Source organism: Nerophis ophidion, linkage group LG02 (assembly GCF_033978795.1).
Source record: "Nerophis ophidion isolate RoL-2023_Sa linkage group LG02, RoL_Noph_v1.0, whole genome shotgun sequence".
Lineage (NCBI taxonomy): Eukaryota > Metazoa > Chordata > Actinopteri > Syngnathiformes > Syngnathidae > Nerophis > Nerophis ophidion.
The window spans coordinates 44060953-44078697 of NC_084612.1; the positions used below are offsets into that span (position 1 = coordinate 44060953).

General features: G+C 41.6%; 2 long non-coding RNA genes across 2 annotated transcripts; one reads left to right on the forward strand and one right to left on the reverse strand.

The window, feature by feature from the left end:
* Positions 1 to 324: 324 nt before the first annotated feature.
* On the reverse strand, positions 325 to 5082 carry LOC133534935 (uncharacterized). The gene is made up of 3 exons (XR_009802102.1): positions 4914 to 5082; positions 4690 to 4833; positions 325 to 849 (listed from the first exon to the last, which is right to left on the reverse strand). It is a non-coding gene; the product is annotated as an uncharacterized LOC133534935 (long non-coding RNA).
* A 2333-nt stretch (positions 5083 to 7415) lies between these two features.
* Positions 7416 to 10262, forward strand: LOC133534941 (uncharacterized). The gene is made up of 2 exons (XR_009802103.1): positions 7416 to 7482; positions 10160 to 10262. It is a non-coding gene; the product is annotated as an uncharacterized LOC133534941 (long non-coding RNA).
* Positions 10263 to 17745: the final 7483 nt, after the last annotated feature.

Below are 17745 nucleotides of genomic sequence, written 5' to 3' on the forward strand. Positions count from 1 at the left end.
TGCTGGTCTTTATGCCGCTCCCTTTCATCAAATTCAGGTGTGTCGATTGTTGTTTGACTACAGGCTTGATGCTGCGCAGGCGTGCTGCGCTCAGCACGAGTGGGGACAAGTCTGAGTGCGCTGTCAAAGGAGGCGCATCTTGGCGCGCTGTCAGCAGAGGCGATTCAAATTTGGCTGGATTATTCTGTCAGTTAGTTTGTGACGAACCCCAAGATGCAGAGAAGGAGGCAGGCTGTTATGTTTTACTAAGAGGAGATGATGGCAGACTAACACCAGGTGGCAGTAATGTCCAAAGATTTATTTATGTATATATCTTAACCACATATATATATATATATATAATAATCAAACAATAGAAAACATACTAACGAAATAGAGTGTGAACTAGATTCAAAAGGGAATGGGTGACGGACTATGTGTAGAATTTAACTGAGGTGTGTGTTACCAAAAAGTTGTGAAGAGAGAACGCGAAAGTCCATGGGTCAGGCAGAAGGTCCGGGGCATACGAGAGGCGTCGAGAGGAACGTGTCCAAGCGGGAGGTCGAGAATCCAAAAGGTCAGTCCGGAAGGCAAGGGGAACCACAGGGGATCAAAGGAGACACGGGGAGTGTCAGGTACAGAACGCCATAATCCGGTGCGCGATGGCAGGTTGTCCGAGCTTATTAAGGCAGTTCCGTCATAACTGTCAGGTGTGATGATTGCCGGTGATTGATTGGAGCTGGCGGCTGCTGCTGCTGCTGCTGCTGCTGCTGCTGCAGGGCGGGGACGCGTGCGGCTCGTTCCTGGATGTGTGCGCCCGTGGGCGTGTCCAGAGGTGCGCACAGATGGATGAGCGGCGCTGGCAGGAGTCTGAACCGTAACACAGGCATTGAATAAGGAAACATGGTTTAATAAAACACTAAGACAAAAACAAACAAAAGGGGTACAACAAAAAGCACGCACAAGGCGGATAACAAACTGAAAGAGCTAGTATGGGAGCTAGAAGATAACAAAATAGGCTATGAACAAACAAAACTGGAAGCAGGGAACAAAAGACAGTAAGCTATAAACAGCTACCATACATAGCTTACCACTATGCTGCAATGACCCGACACGACACGACACAACAGGGGCAACAATACAATACAAATAAATAATCCAGCACTGACTACAAGACAAAGTAGGTACAAATAGGAGCGGGCTGATTGATACCAGGTGTGGCCAGGTGCCAATCAGCCGCAGCTGAGGGGAAACAAAGCACTCAGGGAGACAAACAGGAAGCTGAACCAAAATAAGAGTGCTGACAGGAACTAAGGACAGGAAATACTAAACACACAGAGGAAAAACTAAAACACAAACAAACTGTCAGTGGCAAGCCTGACACAGATAAGAACGAAATGTTGTTGCATTGGCTCATGGTAGTGCAGGATAAAAAATCAATAAGGTGCAGATATAAATAAATAGATTACAGATAAATATATTGTAATTTTGCATATGTAAACACGTTTATGGATGTATATTGTATTGTCTTTATATTCCAGCGAGCTAATCCATTTTTGGGAGGAATTGAGGGGATTACTATGGTGCGTTGAAGAGTCTTATGGCCTGAGGGAAGAAGCTGTTACAGAACCTGGAGGTTCTGCTTCGGAGGCTGCGGAACCTCTTTCTAGAGTCCAGCAGTGAAAACAGTCCCTGGTGGGTGTGGGAGGAGTCTATGCAAATTTTCTGCGCCGTAGTCAGGCAGCAGCTTTGAGCGATCTCCTGGATAGGAGGAATGACACAGCACCACCATCTGATTGATAGGCGCATCTCTGAAGGACAAAGGGAAGACGACTTTGATTCATATCCACATTTATGTTGCGATGTAACATTTCACACATTAAGATTTTAGATGTAATAATTATATTTATAATTAACATGTAGGCTTAGATTTAATATTTAGATTTAAGATTTAGGTTGAAATGTAACATTTTGATTTAGTTTTAAGATTTAAAATTAGATTTAGGATTTAGACTTAAGATTTAGATGTAGCTCAAATTTAAACTTTATTGTGATGAAAATTAGCTAAATGAAAAGGCATCACATGTGGAACAAAGGTCGATCAACACTGGAGCGCCAGAAGGGTGTGTCCTTTCTCCTTGCTCTTCTCCCTATACACAACTGCACCTCCAATGATCCAGCTGTCAAACTCTTGAAATTTGCAGATGACACCACTGTCATTGGGCTCATTCAGGATGGTGACGAGTCTGCATATCGGCAGGAAGTTGAGAGGCTGGTGCTTTGGTGCAGTCAACAGAAATGAATACTCTAAAGACTGTGTACTTCAGGAAACACCCTTCAGTGTATCCACCCCTCACAATATCCATTGTCACTAGGCTGTTGCCCAGTGTCAATGGTGAACTATTTCAAGTTCTTGGGAACCATCATCTCCCAGGATTTGAAGTGGTAAACAAACACCAGCACCATCCTCAAAAAGACTCAGCAGAGGATATAATTTTTTATGGCAACTTAGAAAATATGGCCTACAACAAGAGCTGTCATATTCTACACTGCTACAGTTGAATCCATACTCTGCTCATCCATTAATGTCTGGTTCAGTGCAACCACAACAAAGGAGAGATGCAGACTACAGCGCACAATCAGATCGGAGGAAAAGGAAAAGATAATTGGTGACCCCTGACACCACTGCAGGACTTGTACTCCAGCAGCACCAGGAAGAGGGCAGAAAACATCAACAAAGACCCAATACATGTGATGTGAAAGAGTATACACCAGTGATGTGCGGTGAGTTTCATGGCTGGTGAGGCACTGACTTCCTCACAGTCAGATTTACAAACATATGAACCTTAAAGAGTATCTTTTTCACCATTTGATTGGCAGCAGTTAACGGGTTATTTTTAAAAGCTCATACCAGCATTCTTCACACATACAAACTGTACCACACAAAAAAGTACATTTAATTAAAAAAAAAACTTTATTGTGGTCTTACCTTTACTTATAAATGAAGTCCATGCGCCGCTCCTTCTGAACAAAAGCACCGATAACTTGTTCATAGAAGTCTTCCTTATATTTCTTCAGTTTTAAAATTCTCTCTGTCTTGATGGAGATCACTGCTAGGGAAGCAAGTCGTCCTTGATCGGTCCTGTTCCGACTGTATGTTTTGATTCTTTTCAGTTTTGAGAATGACCGCTCCACCGATGCTATAGTAGCTGGAACGGTGAGCACTAGCAGGAATAATTTTGTCGCCTCAGGAACAGTTTGGATGAGGTCCTTCTGGGCCAAAAAGCTGAGAAGCTGTCCAGGAGATTTACATTCATCCCTCACCGTTTGTGAACTATACAGTCCAACAAGATCTGCCATTAGTTGCACAAAGTCAAAGAATTTGGCATATTTTGTCAGGCTCTGCAGTTTTGTGTCATCAAAATGTTTTGACATTTCACTGAATTTTGAACAATCAACCAAACCAAGGAAAGCCAGCTCACCAAAATGATCAAACCTAGCCTTCATTTGATAGCGTATGTCATCCAGAATGTTACAGAACACTCATTTTCGTTCAAATCTAATTGACTGTCTGCCTCCACTCTCTGCCAGGCCAAGTGCGCTGCATTTCTTCTCAAATCGGTCACAGAAACTTTTGAACTCCGGTCTCATGCGCTCGAGAGTTGCAATGGTGTCGCGGATGCGTGCAAGACAATATTCAATGTCCATCACTTTGTTTTGCAGCACTCCAACAAGTGCATTAGTCTCAATGAAAATGTCCTCATATGCCATAAGGAGAAAGCACGTAAATGCTTTTGACAGCCACAGAACGTATCCTGCTGCCATCATTAGCGTGTCATTATCCCAGCTGTCAGGATTTTCAATGATGATGTGAAATAACGAGCGCAGATCATCGTAGTGCATGCTTATTGTCTGCAGCAGCATAGAGTTAGAGCTCCATCTTGTGGGCGCTGCCCTGGGTAAACCGCGCTTGACAACATCATCCAGCAACTGAGTGCGCTTTGTGGACTTGCTGAAAAATGAGACTAGTCCCTCAGCTGTTTTAAAAAATGTGCGACACTCGGGCATGCACTTTGCTGAATGCAATAACAATAAGTTCAGCTTGTGTGCGTAACAGTGGGTGAACATGGCTTCGGGCACTCTTTCTTTACTTTTAGCTTGCACGCCATTAAGCTCTGAGGCCATTACAGCGGCCCCATCATAGGTCTGAGCTACAATCTTTTCAACACAGTCGTACTTCTCCAACACTCCCAGGACATACTCAGCAATGGCAGGACCGCGCCTGTCATTACTGACGTCATCAAATCCCAAAAACGCCTCCCTCACCGCACAGCCTGCTTCACTTTTAGCCACATACCATAATATGACAGACATCTGAGCTTGGTTTGTGACATCTGTGGTCTCGTCCACTTCTACAGCAACAAATGGGGCTGTACTGATCTCCTTTTTAATGTCATTTCTAATGACATTTCCAACTGCTTCGATTAAATCATTCTGTATTCTATTTGACAAACCAGAAAATACAGTGCATGTCTACAAATGTCTAGCTAGCCTGTCATCATGATCATTCTCAGCATGCAATAGTTCAACATAGTTGCCACGATTGGTAGAGCTTGTCCTTTCATCATTTCCACGGCAAGCCAGTTGCTGTTTGGCGAGGAAGCAGGTGACATTGATGAGGTATTTTAAAATCTCTCGGTTTTACCTTACCTTAGCATTGTGGGTGCTTATGTTGAGTCTTCGCTGTTCATCCAAAGCCAAGTCTATCCTGGATATCCCTTACGTTTTGAGCGCAATCTGGCTTTGAATGTGAGTGGTCGACCGCTCATGTTTGATGAGGGTTCTCTGCAAATTCTGCAGATCACAATATACCATCTGAGATTGTCACAAGATGAGAAAAGAAGACAGGAAAAGCAGAAAAGGCGGTTTCTTACTGGACATCCACACAGCCAGCCTTTTCGTGTGCACCACACCGTTTGAAAAGTACAGGTCTTCTGTCCCAAAGTCTGTAGCAAACCTTTTAGCTCCGGCGTTGGTCTTCCTTTAATTATTATCTCCGGCTTCGATTGGAAAGTCCAGTTTACAAAACTGTTTTATTTTAGATATGTAATCCTCCATTTTAAAAGTCCAGGGGAGAGGAAAAAATAAACGATCGCTGCCGCTGTACTTGCTAACTGTAGATTGTTGTCACTTATTCTGCAGTCAAGTAGTCACAAGAATGATCACTGAGATCACAAGGGCCCTCTACCACCATGAGGCGGGAGAACTGCGTGCCTCACCCAGTGCGCCTTCGCAGCCGTTTTATGATTGCTCAGCACAAGAAATATGTTACACACATACAGTTGTTGACTAAATACACTGTACATTATACACCTCAGCTAACTAAACTATGGAAATGTATAATATAATTCATACAGCAATACGGTCTCACTGCACAGCAGGCCAGCAGTTATCCGAGTCATTGCGCAATCCATGTTGAGGCTCAACTGGCTGCTGACTCACCGCAAGTCTCTTCTCAGTATTTGAACGGCAAATGGGAAAATTCAGCGATTTTGTATAAAAATAATTAAAAACTGGTGAAGTTGAATGGAAAATAACTTTATAGTATAATCACTGGATACCTATAACAATTTAAAATAAATGTTTTCTTTTCACATTTTTTTCTTTCCATGATGGCACGTGAGGCACTGCCTCACCTGCCTCCCCTGACTGCACGTCACTGGTACAAACACACACACACACACGCACACACACACACAATACACTGTCTTCAACCTACTCCCCTCTGGCAGACGACATAGATCCCTGCACAAAAAAGCTACCAGACACAAAAACAGCTTCTTTCGAAATGCCATCACTCTCCTGAACAGTAGATAAGATGATCTGATCTGTTCCCAAGCACAGCCTGACTTTACTGGCACTACTGACTTTATCACTCATGCATCCTGCACATTGCAGACTTTTGCACATCACAAGCTTATTGCACATTACAGGCCACGCACCTGGCTTTTTTTTTTTTTTTTTGCGCTACTCTTTCTCTACATTTCTTTTGTCAATATATATCCATCTCTCTTATGCACATATTTGTACTTTGCACAAAATATTGTATAGTTTTACTTTTATATAATGTTGATAGTTGACTAGTATATGTCTTGCTGTAAAGTATACTGCTTGCTCAGCCAATGTGTACTTGTCTATGTGTTGTATGTTTGGAGAGCCAACTACTGCTGAAGACAAATTCCTTGTATATGCAAGTATACTTGGCCAAATAAACCTGATTCTGATTCTGATGTGAGAAAAGTGAGTTAAATGTGACTGAACTTTTACATTTGGCACCCCATACTTTTTAAGTGCAATGACAATAACGTTGTATTATATTCAATATGGAAGGATGCAAAGGTTAGTCCTGATGCTTATTTTAAACTAATGGGAGAGTTAGACACATTTGTTCCAAGGACCATTGGAATGTTTTCAAATTGGAACAGTCTTCACGCATCAAAATGATGCCAGCGCAAATGCACACTGTGAAGGATGTGGATGCCAAATTCATACACGGCTATCATAATTGCATGACGGTAGAAACACTTCCCGTCTTTCACTTTTCATTTTTGCAGGCATTCGCCTTTATTGCGAACCTAATGCCATCCATCCATTTTCTACACCTTATTCTCTTTTGGGGTCGCAGGGGGCGCTGGCGCCTTTCTCAGCTAAAATCGGGCGGAATGCGGGGTACACCCTGGACAAGCAGCCACCTTATCGCAGGGCCAACACAGATAGACAGACAACATTCACACACTAGGGCCAACTTAGTGTTGCCAATCAACCTATCCCCAGGTGCATGTCTTTGGAGGTGGAAGGAAGCCGGACTACCCGGGGAACCCACGCATTCACGGGGAGAACATGCAAACTCCACACAGAAAGATCCCGAGCCTGGGATTGAACCCAGGACTGCAGCACCTTCGTATTGTGAGGCAGACGCACTAACCCCTCTCCCACCGTGAAGCCCACAAATCTAATGAACTGTGTTAAAAAGCATAGTCATGATGTTTACTGCCGCTTACCTCTATATTTGTAGCAGTCCAAATTGTTTGCAGTTGGTCACAAAAAATACATTAATGTATGAGATAGGCGCCAGCGCCCTCCGCGACCCCCCAAAAAAGGGAATAAGCGGTAGAAAATGGATGGATGGATGGGAAACATTGATGTGAGGAATTGTTGAAATGTATCAAATTGATCACCTGTGGTCTTTTTTTTGTTTGGTTATGTTCTATTGGTTTTTGGACTCTTTTAGTTCTTGTTTGCGCTTCCTGGTTTGTACTGTCACCATGGCGACCCATTAGTTTCACCTGCCTCATTTGATTGGACTCACGCACCTGTTGCTAATCAGAGACTATTACTTAAGCCTGTCATTTTCAGTAAGTCTGGCTGGCGACATTGCTCATTTCATTCTCTGTATCTACTCTGTTCATGCTCGTTTCATGCCATAGATTCCTGCTCTGCCAAGTAAGTTTTTGTTTATTAATGCCACAGTTAGTGACTTTTGTTCCATGTCCATAGTTTACTCTAAGTGATAGTTTTTTTTTCCTACGCTAAGTTTGTGCCTCCGCGTTGAGCGATTTTTGTTTGGACCCTTTTTTTAAGTAGATATTAAATCATGTATTTACCTGCAAGCCTTGTCCGGTCCGCTTGCATCCCAGGAAAACAATCCTCGCAGTAAACTGCAAAATTATCCACGATCTGACAACCTGGAAGTTTTGAATGAGTTGAATGATCAGTTGATCAGTTCACATCAGTTGACAAATGAAGACCTTGTAAAAAGTGCTCATTCATTTGTGGAACTACGAAAGATGTGGGAGTCCTTTTGTGATGTGTCAATGACAGCCATTGTGAGAGTAGATTAGGCTGGATTACATTTTGGAATTTTTCATAAAGGACAATGCAAATTCATACCTTCCAGATATGTTGTAAAGTGTTTCATGAAAACATCTGGATGACATAGCTTGGTTGCTTCAGTGGCCGTGCTTGCACCTTGAGGGTTGGTGGTCCGTTTCCCGCTTCTGCCATTGTGTCCTTGGGCAAGACACTTCACCCACCTGCTCCCAGTGCCACCCACGATGGTTTAAATGTAGCATGTAGATGATGGGTTTCACTTTGTAAAGTTTGAGTCTCTTCAGTTCACATCAAGAACATGACTTGAAGTAAACTTTTATGTTTTTGTATTATTGTTCCAGTAAAAAGTCAACTGACAAATGGCAGGTTAACCAAGTTAGAAAGACATTTAGGTGGAGAAAACAAGTATTGATTGATGGGCTTGTTTGAGGCTTTTACATCACACCACAATTCCAAAATGGAACAGCAGCGACATATTGATCATTAGACCTAAAGCACACACATAAATTGTGGTATAATCACATTTGGCATCACTTCAGTCGATCAATAAGTTTCAATTGTACTTTGTGGTGAAAGAACAATAATCCAGTCTGACAAAATAATAGAACATATGACTTGAGGAAGAAGAAATGTAAAGACATAATGTGAACAAATGTTACAAAAAGCACATATCTTTAAAATCTATCCATTACAGTTATTTCATCTGACAACAAAATACAATAGAATAGATGTGTATTTATTTAGTGATGTATTTGAACCATTTACAAGTAATGATAATACAATTAAAATCTTCAGTGATTTTTGTAAAACTGTGCAATTTATTTACGGTTTTCTCTACTTTATCTAGTTTATAGATGATCAAAATGATCAGTCACCAACTCATTCAATCAAACAAACATTTATTAGGTTTGCAAATGTTGATGATAAAGGATGTTCACTGCGCTGCATATGAGTTCTATCTATTTAAATATAATTATAGAATACAAACAGTGGCAGGATGACAGTGTGGTGTCACCTGTCACACATGACACAGAAGGAAGAATCCTTAACAGATTGAACCAAGGCAGGTTTTATACACACGCAGACACACACGCAAATGTGAACACACACACACACACATTGATTTTCAGCCTTGTAACGCAAACGTAAGGTAACGTAGTTGAAATTACCCGAATCAACACCGAAATCTAATCAATTGTTCCGTTTCCTATTTTCGACATGTCCTGACAGTTCCATGAAAATAGGGCAATAACTTTTTAAACAATTTTGCTTGCTCAAACATGTCTGAAACCAGAAAAATCCGAACCACAACTAATAGACGGCAAGGGTTACATAACTTCCTGGCGTATCTGACAAGACTCCAACGTCACGCAGGTTCGGAGTGCGACATCTTTTTTTGGCTGCTTCGTGTTTAGCATTTCACAATGGTACGTGTTACCCGTTGTAAAGTCTACTAATAATCGTACATGATCCTATGTGATGGTACATGAATTTGACTCTAACTTTTTGGGGTACGCTGCTTTCAGATACAGTACGGATTTCCCACACACAGTACACATTTTAAACAAGGGCCCAGAAGTGTACATTTGGTGTTATATACATCGCGACAAACCTAGTGTGCCTAAAAGCAGACAAAAAAGTCAAGACATTGGTCACAGAAGTGGAGATCTAAGCACACATGCATTACACTCTTTGGCTAGCGCATACTTGCCAACGTTGAGAATCCAAATTCGGGAGATGGGGAGCGGGGGGTGAAATACTTGAATTTCAGTGTTCATTTATTTACACATATACACACACAGGACACTCCTCTACTCATTGTTGTATTTGAAAGTGCAATGTATTGCAGCCTGTAGCACAGCCTTTGAAGGAGCATAGGTATGTGCAGCATCTGTGACATTTAATTTGCAGGAAATAAGTGAGTTTAGGGTTGAATCGTCCATCCTCGTTCTATTCTATGTCAGTATCTTTTTTTGGACATTACTACTTGCTGTAGTTTTGAAGCAATGCATGATGGGATTCCGGATGTTGTGTGTCAGTGTATTAACTTGCCGGCTGGAATAAACACACGCTGAGAAATGTCTCTGTGCCTGCCTACTTTATGGGTAAGGGATGGATGGTAAGGGAGACATATCTAAAAGGGAGACATATCTAAAAGGGAGACATATCTAAAAGTCTCTTCTTGCGTGTGCACTGAGCTCCAAAAGCCGGAGATGTTATAACGTGACTGGGCCGGCACAATGTTTATCTGGAGGAAAAGTGGACGTGACGACAGACTGTCTTCCCTCAGGTCCGGCTGGAAATCGGGAGAAATTTGGGAGAATGGTTGTCCCGGGAGATTTTCGCGAGAGGCAATGAAGTACAGGAGTCCCTCGGAAAATTTGGGAGTGTTGGTAAGTATGTGCTAGCGACAGTCATGGTAGGCAATAATGCCAAATAGGAAAACCCAGAATTTAAAACCCTTTTCCTGTGGTTAAAGACTCATGTTTTTTGAACACATGGCCTTCCTGTTGAAATATGTGAACAAAGACAAGTGGATAAGATGAAAGCTGTGTCTCGCCACCGTTCACACGAAGTGTTACAGTAATGCATGGATAGCGCTTTTAAAGTCGGCCTGCATAGGGTTCAATATGTGTTTATAGGATTTTTTGACCATTCTCCCAAAAGTGCATTGGTGAGGTCACACACTGATGCTGGTTGAGAAGGTCTGGCTCTCAGTCTCCGTTATAATTATTCCCAAATGTGTTTTATTGGGTCCATTTCAGGACTCTGTGCAGGCCAGTCAAGTTCATCCATACCAGACTCTGCCATCCATGTCTTTATGGACCTTGCTTTGTGCACTGGTGGACAGTCATTTTGGAATAAGAAGGGACCCGCTCCGAACTGTTCCCACAAGGTTGGGAGCATGGAATTGTCATAAATTTTTTGGAATGCTGGAGCATTCAGATGTCCTTTCATTGGACCTAATTCTTCCACCACCAAATTTCAGTCGGCAAAATGCTGTCCAAAATGTACCGTTCAACTCGCAACCTCCAAACCCAGACTCGTCCATCAGATTACCACATGGAAAAGTGTAACTCATCACTCCAGAGAACATGTCTCCACTGCCTTATAGTACAGTGGCGACGTGCTTTACACCACTACACCCAACGCTTTGCATTGGACTTGGTGGTGAATGATTTAGATGCAGTTGATCCACCATGGAAACCCATTCCATTAAGCTCTCTGCGTACTGTTCGTGGGCTAATTGGAAGGTCACATGAAGTTTGGAGCTCTGTCGCAACTGAAGAAAGTCAGCAACAGCTTTGCACTATGCGCTTCAGCATCCGCTGACCACTCTCTGTCAGTTTACGTGGCCCACCACTTCATGGCTGAGTTGCTGTTGTTCCCACACTTTTCCAATTTCTTATAAAAAAAAGCCGACAGTTGACTTTGGAATATTTAGGAGCGAGGACATTTCCGACTGGATTTGCTGCACAGGTGGCATCCTATTAAAGTTCCACGCTGGAAATCACTGAGCTCCTGAGAGAGGCCCATTCTTTCACAAATGTTTGTGGAAACAGTCTCCATGCCTAAGTGCGTGATTTTATACACCTGCGGCCGGGCCAAGTGATTAGGACACCTGATTCTGATCATTTGGATGGGTGGCCAAATACTGTTGGCAATATAGTGTGCATATATATATATATATATATATATATATATATATATATATATATATATATATATATATATATATAAAATGCTCAGAACGGTGGCAGTATTTAAACTGTAATCCAAATTTAAATTTAGATTAAATCCAAATTCAAGAAGTATTAAACTGCCCCACTTTGTTTCGTCATGATTTTTTCCATTCACCTGAGTTATTCGTGAAATAAAATTGGTACTTTTTAATTAAATACCATAAAAAACATTTATTCATACAGCACTTTTCACAGAAAAACCTGACCAACTGTTTTACAAAATGTACAACATAAGTGGTTACTACATTAGGGACAACAGGAAAAAACTCAAAACAATGAAACTGACACCAACCTGTCACAGTGTGTGTGACGCGTATATACAATATGTCTTTCTCTGACAAAAATAAATCAAAGTTATGCATACGCAGCGGGATAAAAGAAAAGTAAGGAACCCAATTTAAACTAATGTAGGCTGCAGTCGCATTAAGTCCGTCCGCAAAAACAGTCCCCAATAACACAGACCAATTATAGTGTCACACCGTCATTTATGAATCATTTATATTTTGTATTTGCATCGCGCTTTTTGGACTCTATTTGCACAATAAACAAGACATATATTTCTATTTGATTTACATAGTTTTTTTGTTGCCATGACTACGTTTACAACAACAACAACAGTCTCATTTGCACTTCTTTTTCCAGTAACAGCACGGTGGATAACACTCTGGAGCAGTCGCCTTTTTGCACTCGCTATCCCGGTACTTTGAACCACCTATAAATGCCATGGTGTTTATGTGGACATAAACATCGAGCGATACTGCCATCCATCCATTTTCTACCGCTTGTCCCGTTCAGGGTCGCGGGGGGGTGCTGGAGCCTATCTCAGCTTCATTTGGGCGGAAAGCGGGGTACACCCATGACAAGTCACCACCCCATCACAGGGCCAACACAGATAGACAGACAACATTCACGCTCACATTCACACACTAGGGCCAATTTAGTGTTGCCAATTAACCTATCCCCAGGTGCATGTCTTTGGAGGTTGGAGGAAGGCGGAGTACCCGGAGGGAACCCACGCAGTCACGGGGAGAACATGCGAACTCCAGACAGAAAGATCCCGGGTGCAGGATCGAACCGAGGACCTTCTTATTGTGAGGCAGACGCACTAACCCACAGACATCTTATAAGTAGACGCAGCATTGGCACACAAGAATTTCGGCCACCATCTTGAAGTGGTGATGAGGAGCCGGCGAGCAGCCTAAACTGACAGTTGACAGGTAGAAAACAAAAATGCCGGGCTGGTGTTCAGCGATTTTCCTGCTCAAATGAGTGGACTGTTGAAAATAGGAATCAGGGGATTACTTTTCACAAGTAAGATTTAACATTAACGTACTATTTGTTGTATTTTGTGAAAAAAATATTACCACAGAGTTGAGAAGGAGCAAAGATCTTCAATAGTACTGACATTGTAGCCGCTAGCAGACAAGAGTATGACCATAATAGAATTGCTTGTCAATTAAATTAATTAAATAAAAAAAACGTCATAAAGTTGAAATAAATGATGAAGATAAAGATTGTAAAAGCCAACAGGGGTAAAAGTTAGGACCACAGTCCAGATTGTGTAGGGGGCTTAGGGTACATACAAATACATAAAAAATACATACAAAACAATCACTGTAAACATGATCATTTAAGGGAAGAATGTAATAGAAAATATCAGTACATAGTGTCAAGACAGAATAAACTCTCTGCTGCTTCAGCAACAGAGATACAGTCTATAGCTCCCTAAGATATGTAGATAACTAATGTATTCAAACATTGTTTATGTATGATGTACACATGTATATATAACCTAATCATATTTTTTCTTCAACTTAAAAATAGCTGACCGTTTTTTCCTCCCTTCTCTGGGATTATATTTCCAGTTTTGATCTTGGATGTCAGGTAATTTATAGCATATTGTCAGGCTTGGACTTGGATTGTGTGTGCTCCTTCGACGCAGAGGGATTACAGGACGAGCCAGGCGTGAATTAAGGTACATGATGTTTTATTAGGAATTCTAAATACAAAAATAAACAAACTAAAGGCGCTCACAAGGAGGTATAAAACTTGGCTACAAAATATAAACAGGAAACAAAAACACTTGCTCGATTGGCATGAATGAACTAAGAACAGAAACAGCACGATGGCATGACTATAAACAACTAAAACAAAACACTTACTGTGACAACAAAAACAGGAGGCAAGAATAGCAAGGTGCGTGGCAGGTGATCGTGGGCATGGAGAATGAGCAGAAAGGTCATAGATAACAATTAAAGTTGGTGTGAAGATCCCAGGACGAAGACAAGAAAAAGAGTGACTTAAATAGCTGTGATGATTAGTGAAAACCGGTGAGGCTGAGAACAGGGACGTGACAGGTGAAAACTAATGAGGTTGGCATGGAAACAAACAAAACCAGGAAGTGCAAAACGTGACTGATTGTCCAAAATCAAAAAAATAACATGACAAAACAAAACATGATCCATAGGTGTGACAGATATGAGAATATTCTAGTACTGTTAAACAAATTATGAATAATAAAAACACCCTAAAATATGTGTCCTTTATCATAGCTACATGTAGGACAAAAAAAACGTGTGAAAATCAGTTGTATGCCTGACAGTTCATCCAAGATGGCGGCCCCACGTCTCGTCAGCGCCAGTAGGTAGGTGCAGTCAATGCTGCGTCTACTTATAAGATGTATATTCACTAACCCTTGTGAGGATAAAGTTATTTGTCGACCTTCATGTTACTATGAAGGAAAATACTGAAATGACGCAAAATGCGTAAATGACGTCCTACGCGCAATACGCCAGTCGCACCGAGTGGAATTAACATATATTCCAAATCCTCAAACATGTATTTACTTATTTTCTTATTATTCTTAATTTTTCTATTTATATGTTCATCTTATTTTGTGTTTAAAAAAATTAAGGCATTTGAGACTTTCTTTAACAAAGCTTTTCTTGTGGAATACCAGATGCGGTCAAGTCTCACCCAGATTCTGCCTCCCGTGGTCCGCAGGTAAATTTAGTTTGAGACCCTTGAGCTACATAATGTATTATACCAGCCTCAGTCACACGCCACAACAAGTTATTTTTGTCAGTTCTACACAACGTAGAACTGACAAAGTACAGTAAGGACAATTAGCCACTTTGCTAACACATGTTAAAAGGCACAATATAGTAAAATAAAACATGCACGGTGGAACAGGGGTTAGTGCATTTGCCTCACAATACAAAGGTCCTGAGTAGTCCTTAGTTCAATCCCAGGCTCGGGATCTTTCCGTGTGGAGTTTGCATGTTCTCCCCTTGACTGCGTGGGTTCCCTCCGGGTACTTCGGCTTTCTCCCACCTCCAAAAAAATGCACCTGGGAATAGGTTGATTGGCAACACTAAATAGGCCCTAGTGTGTGAATGTGAGTGTGAATGTTGTCTGTCTATCTGTGTTGTTCCTGCGATGAGGTGGCGACTTGTCCAGGGAGTACTCCGCCTTCCGCTTGAATGCAGCTGAGATAGGCTCCAGAAGCTTCAGGCTTGGGCTTGTCCTGGATTCAGCTTCGACAGGTGTTTGAGGACAATAGATAACCCCTCCCGTGTCATTCCAACGTACACAGCGGAATCTTCCAAGATGTGCTTGGTTGAACAAGGACAGCTCTCATCTGTTCAATGGAAACTCAGAAAGCGGAAAGTTTTTTTATAATTTACACACAATTTTACTAACATTTCCGTCCTGTTTATCAAATAACTTCCCCAGATTCTTCTCATCCTCAAAAACTTCTTCTTGCGATTTTTAGTTAATGGTTCATTTCCATAGGACCAATTTATGTTTACACTCAGAATCCAACATCAATTTTTCCCTCATCATTCCGACATTTCTGGAAACAAATCAGGAACAGCATCCCGGTAGGTACCCTCGTCATCAGATTCATCTTCCTTGTCGTCCACCAGGAAGTGCATCTGAACAGTTTTATTATCTGCTGGGCTAATCACTGTGGTAATCAGACAGTTAAGCAAAGAACATAGACCGGGAATACAACAACATCCACACAATGTCAGTCACTAGATACCAAAGACTTGTATTTGCCAAACACGTCCAACCACCCCTCCCACATAGATGTATCTATGCCAGAGTGCTCTTTTATTTTTTTACCGTTAAGGGTGTGCAGGCCTTCCAGTGCTTTGGTCAGGCTACTTTCTGCATCAGTGTAGTTTGGTATGAACATGCAACACTGTTCACCAAATATTGCGCACACGCCCCTTTTTTCCGCTAACAACATGTCTAGCGTCATACAATTTTGAAAAACCTTAAGGGAGGTGGTGGCGAGTTGATCAGTGATGGCTTCAAGTCTGGCTTGTGTAATTTTCTAATCTCTGTACGTTTTAGTGGAAGTAGTTTATTTTGTCAACATTCTTGTTAACCATTAGATGGATGATTCAAACCCAACTGCAACTTGATTTACCAATTTATAGTCGTCAGGTACACCTCTAGGGACACCTATTGCACCGATATAAGTTGGATCTCCAACACTTTGCCAGGTTACATCACGTTTAGTTATATTCCAATATTCAGGTGTCAAACTGTTCAGACGTGTTAACAATTATCGTGCTGTTGTGGGGTATATGGAGGTGGGCAGGAGCAATGTGATCAGAGCACAAAGTCCTGTTACATTTTTCGGTAATCGGTCACAGATTCTTTCCTCACCACACCACCACCACACATCACCTCATGATACTGGTACAAATATTGATACATTTACTATGTGGAAGCAGTTATCTAACGATAAATTTCCTAACTGTTGTCCAGAGCCTAGCATGTAATGCAGGTATAGTTAGCTTTTGTCACATGTTTATCAAATATTGGTTTCTGCTTTGTCTCTTTAGTTACAGGGTAAATTTTGTCCCATGTAATGCAATTCCCTTCAGGAGTTGTTTTGCTCATTATTTCAAATAAACAATTTTGACTCATAGGTGACGGGATGATCTTGAGTAATGGCCTGGGGCTCATGCATACCACACAATCAATTTTAGCAGCCTTTCCCGCTTGCTCCGCCATGAGCAACCAATTATTGTTTTGCCCCGATACTCCTGTGGTAATAGTAAACCATTCATCCTTTGTTAAGGTCCATTGACAATGTGGACCTTGAGAGTGCTTTTGGTCAGGGGTCCTATTGTTAGACCTGTGTGTGTTTTCCTGGTATGGTTCCTAAATTGTTTACTTCCATCTTTAATTGTCACATTTGGGCAGAGTGATATAGGATCTTCACCAGTCTTAAAGATACAAATAGCCAGAGGATAACGTTTAGGGGCAACATGTCTACTAACACGTGGAGTGGAGTTGAGTGGAGACTCTGTAGTATTGAATTTCATTACTAGACTATTGCCTGTTTTGGTAAATTTAAATCGGAAATTCCATTCGATTGCCTCTGTTTGCCACCCATAAGTGGATGTGTCCCACGAGTCGGTGGTATGAAAAAAAACATCCCCAATCAGAGCATATCCGCTCACTCCTATGTACAATGGATAGCTTTGCCACTCAATCCCCCTGTATCCTCCTATTTCTAATTGTGACAGTGGAATTTGTAGTGTGCTGGTGAATATGTCTGTTTGCTAACATAAATAGAAACCCGAATATTTTTGTCCGTTACTGTTTTTCTGGCAAGGATTTTCTGGCATTTTTCCCACTAATGGGGTTGCTCCAAATCCTCCCATTACCCGTCTTCTAATACGACCTCCCCTGTGAGTGTATTTTACTTCTTGATTCTGCCATTGGTTTGAGTTTACTACGGGCGCAGTATCATTTTGTTTCCTGAGTTCTACATTTTCCTCAGATTTCCATCCTCCCATTACCCGTCTTCTAATACGACCTCCCCTGTGAGTGTATTTTACTTCTTGATTCTGCCAGTGGTTTGAGTTTACTATGGGCGCAGTATCATTTTGTTTCCTGAGTTCTACATTTTCCTCAGATTTCCAAGTGAACCATATTAGGGGGGCAGGGCCGACCAGTACCAATATCGTTAACCCATATGTTATGGACCGTCTGAGCCATGGGAGTGTCATTTCTGCTGACTCACTCCTCTACCAAGGTCAGTGGTTTGGCTCAGCTCTAGTTATCATGTGCGTCCAGACTATTACTAGACTTTGCTTCCCTTTCC